This window comes from Castor canadensis, chromosome 8, assembly GCF_047511655.1.
Source record: "Castor canadensis chromosome 8, mCasCan1.hap1v2, whole genome shotgun sequence".
In the NCBI taxonomy this organism is placed as follows: Eukaryota; Metazoa; Chordata; class Mammalia; order Rodentia; family Castoridae; genus Castor; species Castor canadensis.
Genome location: NC_133393.1, coordinates 13,764,348 through 13,771,076, shown reverse-complemented (window position 1 = coordinate 13,771,076; position 6,729 = coordinate 13,764,348). Strand labels below are relative to the sequence as shown.

Sequence of the window (6,729 nt, the reverse complement as noted above, 5' to 3'; positions counted from 1 at the left end):
TGTTGTTCTGAGATCCAAATTGAACATTTTGCAAAGATTGTATTCTTCATATTCTCAGTCTGTTTTGGAAGCTTTGTGTGCAAGGAATAAGAACAATGCCCATCCTATAAATAAACTATTTTCTTTATTGTAGCAATAATATTTGATGGGGATGGGGTAGGGGGCAGTTTAATAACCATAAACAATATCACATATATCTTCCAGAGGCTCTTCTGATATTCCTTTTTTTTTTTTTTTTTTTTGGTAGAACTCAGAGCTTTGCACTTGTGAAGCAGGTGCTCTACCATTTAAGCCACACCCCCAGTACATTTTGCTCTCATTATTTTGAAGATAGGGGTCTCGCAAACTATTTGCCCAGGCTGCCCTTGAGCCACAATGCTCCCAATCTCAGCCTCCTAAATAGCTAGGATTACAGGTGTGAGCCACCAGCTCCCGGCTTTTCTGATTTTCTTTAATGGAATTTGTTGGTCGTTCTGGTCTGTGTCCAGAGATTGTATGTGCTGGGATCGCCATGAGCCTCATGAAGGAGGTGAGGTGTTCCCAATAATTACATACTGTCTGTAACTTCTTCAAAATGCATACAAAATAAGATGCTTGATGAATGCATAGAAATAGAGATGGATAGAAGGACAGTCACATAATAATGCAAATATAGTAAAGTTTTGAGGGTTTTTGAGTTTTTATTTTTTTGGTACTTGTGTTTGAATTCAGGGTCTCATGCTTGCTAGACAGGTGCTTTTACCACTTAAGCCACTCCACCAGTCCCGAGTTGGTTTTTTTTTTTTTTAATAAAGTATTAACCATAGAAACTAGGTGCTGGGCATATGGATGTCACTGTAGAATTCTTTCGATTCTCTTTTTCTTTTTTGGCGGCACTGGGGTTTGAACTCAAGGCCTCACACTTGCTAAGTAGGTCCTCTTACTGCTTAAGCAACTCCTCTGGCCCTTTTTGTGATGAGTTTTTTTTTGAGATAGGGTCTTGCAAACTATTTGCCTGGGGCTGGTTTGGAACTGCAATCCTCCTGATTTCGGCCTCCTGAGTAGCTAGGATTACAGGTGTAAGCCACCAGTGTCCAGCTTCTTTCAGCTTTTATGTGTGAATATTTTCAGAACAAAAAAAAAAACCTCATAAGATGCAGATAGTGATTCACAAAGAGAAATACAGGCCAAGTGTAGAGGCTCACACCTATAATCCCAGCTACACAGGAGGCCATAGGTAGGAGGATTTGCCATTTGAGGCCAATGGGGTGGAGGGAAGCAAGACCTTATGTGAAAAATAACTAAAGAAAAAGGGATTGGAATCATTATTCAAGTGGTAGAATGCCCCAGTATGAGAGAGAGAGAGAGAGAGAGAGACAGAGAGAGACAGAGAGAGACAGAGAGACTAAATGCTTATATAAGAAGAGAAAGATAGCCAGGCACTGGTGGGTTCACAACTGTGATCCTAGCTTCTTGGGAGGCTGAGATCAGAAGGATCACACTTGAGGCCAGTCAGTCTAGGCAAAGGCAAAATGTTTGAGAGACCCCCATCTCCAAAATAACTAGAGCAAAGTAGACTGGAGGTGTGGCTCAAGCAGTAGGGTGCCTGCTTTGCAATAGTGAAGCCCTGAGTTCAAATCTCATTCCCATCAAGAAAAAAACAGAAGAGAAAGATAAAAAATTAATAAGCTAAGCTTCCAATTTTTAAAAAAAACTTAGAAGGGAGAAGGGGGTAAAAAGAGGATGACAGAAGGGTAAATATTATAGAAGTACATCATATATATGTATGAAAATAGCACAATGGGGCTGGTGGAATAGCTCAAGTGGTAGACACCTGCTTAGTAAACACAAGGCCCTGAGTTCAAACCCCAATATGACAAAAAAAAAAAAAAAAAGCACAATGAAACCCACCAAAAACTGTTGAAAAAGAGGGGGAAGGAGGAAAAGGAGTAGATGTGATGAATTTGATCAAAGTAGATTATAATCATATTATAAATATCACAATAAAACCCCTTTGTATAATTAATTTATGCTAATAAAAATTGAAAAAGAAAGAAAAGAAAAGTTAAAAAAAAAAAGCCCTTAGCAATAAAGCCCAAGACAAAGGGCTGGGATATAGCTCAGGGATAGATAAAAATAAGCAGGGCAAGGTGGTACATAACTGTAGTCCCAGCTATTCCTGAGGCTAAGATAGGAGGATGGCTAAAACCAGGAGTTTGGGGCCAGTCTGGGCAACATAGCAAAACCTGACTCAAGCAAAAAAGGACAGCAGAAATCACTTGAATATGAGACAGATACAATAGAGATAATTAAAACACACAAAAAAATGGTTCTTTTGAAATAAGCGAAATAGACAAAACTGGCAGCATTGATGAAAAAAAAACCAAGACAGAAGGCCCAAATAAGCAATCTTCAAATGAAAAGGGATATGCAGACCAGTTACAGGGCTGGAAGCCACCACCAGCGCTGACAGTGCCTTTGTGTGTGTAAGAAGTAGGTACCCCTCTGTATAGTTGCAGCCCTAAACCTGAATTCATTACCAGGAAAGCCAGGTATAGGCTCCTCCCACTTATTCCTTGTCCAAATAAGCTTTGCAGTAAACAACCTGTAAACTGTATTAGCAGTCCTGTATCCCATAGTTTGAAAATGAAATACTATGAACAACTTTGTGGCAATGAATTTGAAAACATGGCCAACTAATTAACTTTCTTGAAAATATAACTTGTGCAACCATATCAAAGAGCAACAGACAGTGGATCTGGAGTTGAAGAAGGCCTTCACAGAACTTCAAGCCAAAGTTATTGACACTCAACAGAAGGTGAAGCTTGCAGACATACAGATTGAACAGCTAAACAGAACAAAAAAGCATGCGCATCTTACAGATACAGAGATTATGACTTTGGTAGATGAAACTAACATGTATGAAGGTGTAGGAAGAATGTTTATTCTTCAATCCAAGGAGGTAATTCACAATCAGTTGTTAGAGAAACAGAAAATAGCAGAAGAAAAAATTAAAGAACTAGAGCAGAAAAAGTCCTACCTGGAGCGGAGCGTTAAGGAAGCTGAGGACAACATCCGGGAGATGCTGATGGCACGAAAGGCACAATAGGAGCTTCTAGGTGAAGCTCTTCTTTCCTCCTGACTTCTCTCATCCTTGCAAAAGCTGAGGGGCCTGCGCAGGGTAACAGCCCCTCAGCCAAGCCAGGTGGACGTTTTACCTGGATGGTCTCACAACCCCACATTCTGTATGTTGCCCTGAGCCCCTTTCAGGCCCCAACCTTGTGTATTTTTCCCTGCCTCTTTCTGTCAGCTGTGCTCCAGGACACTCTGTGCTTGGGGAGAGCTGGGAACTCCAGGGAGAAGGAGGACTGGGCCAGGGCAGATAGGAAGTTTTGCCTGAGCTTGCTGCTAGGCAAGCTGTCAAACCAATAAAAGGCTACATCCTACTCTGCAAGTCTGCTTTTCTTGAGCCAAGGGATGAGAAGAGAGAGGAAGAGAGGCAGTGGCATCTCTCAGTTCCTGCTCCCTCCTTTCTTTTCTGGTGCTTGACCTCTGACTTCTGGGCCTTTTTGTAGAACAGAGGACGATGACTTAAATTCATAGCTGAAGTGAACAGAGTGGTAGTCGGCCTCAAGATTCTTTTCACTGCTTCCTCCCAAACATTGCAAAATAAAGTTCAATAGCAGATAGCACCTCCAGGGCAGTCTCCCTTTGGCCAGTGTCAAAGATGGATGCTACAGGCCTGAGGCCTCCAAGGGGCTCAGGGGCAACAGTGTGCTGGTGCTGGCTTGCCCCTGCTCAGGAGAGCCAGTTATTCACTTTTTAGGAATTTTGTTGCAAGTCAGCTGTTTAGCAGAGCTATTATTAGCAACTAAATTGTGTAAACTTAGAAGTTAATATTAATGACAGGGAAAATAAATAAAAATTCAAAAACAAAAACAAAAAAAAAAGCAACAGACAACCTGAATAAACCTATAACCATTACAAAATCTACTTTTAAAAAGTATGAAGCTTCTCATTTTTTCCCTATGATTTAGCATAATTAAACACCGTTGGAGTCATCTGTTTGCTGAAAAATAGATGTAACACAGCTGTGAGACCGTCTGCTTCTGGCACCTCTTAAAGGGTAACTCTGTAATCCTCTCTTCTGAACCTTTTTGTGAAAGCTAGTCTTTTCAAGTTTCCATTTTTTTATTTTGTTTTGTTTTTGTTTTTGAGACAGGGTCTCCCTATGTAGCCCAGTTAGTTTCAAATTTGCCATTCTCTCGTCTCAGCCCAAGTGCTGGGGCTGGGGTTATAGATGGGCACTACCACACCTGGCTTCATTTCTCATTTTTAAACCTTACAAATAAGATAATTATTCATTAGAGACAGCCAAATACCTTAATTCTAAGTAAAGTTACAACTCCAAACCTTATTTCAAAATAAGAATACCTCAGAGCTTCCCAAGAAATTGATTTGATTTTACACACACACACACACACACACACACACACACATACATACATACATACATACATACATACATACACAAAGTCCATCTTTTCAGTAACACTTGAGAAATGCTGGTTTATTAAAAAATAGCAACATAGGGTAAGTATGGCTTATTTTGGGTCATGGTGCAGAGGACCGTGAGGGTAGTGGGGGAAGTCTGGCTCTGCTCATAGCAGCATGGGGGCGTTCCCCAGCCTGGTAGCTCCTCTGTCCCAGGCAGTGAGAAGGGCAACAGAATTTTGAATGTGCACACAGGCACCTGCTGACTCTTGCTGTACCCAGGAAAACATCTTGAGTTAGTGTGATTGTGGAGTAGTCAAAAAGCTAAGTCAGTGATGCTTAGCTTTGGACCCAGGAGGGGAGCCTACTAGTTAGGGGATTCGAGTGTGGCACTGCCACCAGAGAGCTGGCAGAGTTTGGGTTGGGCGGCCAAACAGGAAAGGTATACATTTCTTTCTTCTTTTCTTTAAAAATTTATTTTATTTCTGAATTATCATACATTAATAATACAAGGTACTTTCATTTGATAATCCCATACATGTATACAGGGTACTTTGAACAAGTTCACCCCCTTCATTATATTCCCACCACCTCCAATCCCCCCCCCCACACCTTTCTAGAGCCACCCTCTGGCAGTCTTGAACCTTAAGAACCTTAAGAAAGGTTCATGCTGCCTCCAGGCCTACATGAAAGTGATGTTGAGTGCAACTTAACTTACAGGAAGCAAAAGAGGATAGAAACTGGAAATATCAGATTTCCCAGCAGATGTCCAAGAACTGAAACAGAGGTCAATGCAGATGCCTGTGAAGAGTGCCCCTTTGTAATCCCCATAAATATGAGCAACAAATTTCAAGAACTTCATAAAAACCATTCTGAACAGAAAACCTCAGCCTCAAGATTCTGAGGGGAAAAAGAAGACTCCAGAAAAGACCAATTTAGGCATGAAAGAGAATCCCCTGGTGAACAGTCCTTGAATGAAACCTGGCAGAAGGTGGTGTCACCAATACAGCGGAGCCAGAGATAGGTTTGAATCCCCTGTGAAAAAGAAAAAAGAAACAAGGTAGGCCTTGAGAAGTGGCTAGACCAGGCTGTGGAGGAACCGGATGTTGAGAAGGCTGAAGAACTCAGCAACCCTCCAGCTACTTGAGAGCTCGGAGTAAAAATTGCCACGGCAGTTGCTTGCCCCCAGTTTGTAAAAGCCAAAGAAGGCCAAAAATTCACAGCCAGCTCCAGAGAAGATACTGGCATGGGGTTTGAAGCAAAGAAGAGATGGGAAACATGGGATATCTGTAACTTTGCAGAGTTCTTCAAGACAGTGTAGACGTCCATGCTCAGCTTACTTAGGTTAAACTTACAACATGTTTAGGTTACATATGTCAGGAAATTGACAGAAGTAAAAAAAAAAAAAGCATAAAACTTGGGACTTTATTCAGTCTTTTTCTAAGGATTTCATACCATTGAAATGAATGCATTTTGTTGTTTGTGTAAGAAATCTAAACATCAATACAGGAAAAATGGATAGGATTTTATTTGTACAGATGTACAGTATAAGATCAATTTTGTTTTTATTTGTTTGGTATAGCATAACTGAGGCAGGATATTCAAGGATATTCAAGGACCCCAGACCAGGTCATGGGGAACAGATTGTCTCGCTCCATCTGGAACCACCCCAAAACACCCTTTTTGAAATAACATTTTCATCTGGACCCGAACTGAGGCATAGCATAAGGGCTCCTAATTATAGCCTAATGAATATGGGCTGGATCTCATTAGAGTGAATTCATATGCACAATCAATCTGTCAGTCACCAAAAGCTACTACTAAGTACACCTAGATCTCCCCCTTTTCTATAAATACCCATCCAAACCAGAGCACTGGTGCTCTTGAGCTACAAGTGCTGTTCTTAAGCCTCCTCACCCAGAGCCCACTACCTCCCTTCCCTAGGGAGTGTACTTTCCTACTTTCACTCCCAATAAAATGTTGCTGCTACTTTGCAATCTGTGTGTCTCTGCTCGATTCTTTGTTCAGTACACCAGGGACCTGAGATCTTCTCGGGCAGGGTCTTTTGAGACCACCAGTAGTAACATAACCAGTGAGGTTCTTGTACTTTCGTATCTGTTCTTAGCATAACTGCACTTTTTCTGGAATTGTGTTTTTAAGGTTGGCTTTTGTTTATAACGGGGTAGTCAAGCACAAGAGAGTCTCAGTTGTTACTGTCTTTTATTTAAAAGACTACCTGGATGCTATAAAAACAAT

General features: G+C 41.2%; 2 pseudogenes; both read left to right on the top strand.

The window, feature by feature from the left end:
* Nucleotides 1–511: 511 nt before the first annotated feature.
* On the top strand, nucleotides 512–3,919 carry LOC141425593 (prefoldin subunit 1 pseudogene; annotated as a pseudogene).
* A 1,221-nt stretch (nucleotides 3,920–5,140) lies between these two features.
* On the top strand, nucleotides 5,141–6,451 carry LOC109682181 (protein FAM204A pseudogene; annotated as a pseudogene).
* Nucleotides 6,452–6,729: the final 278 nt, after the last annotated feature.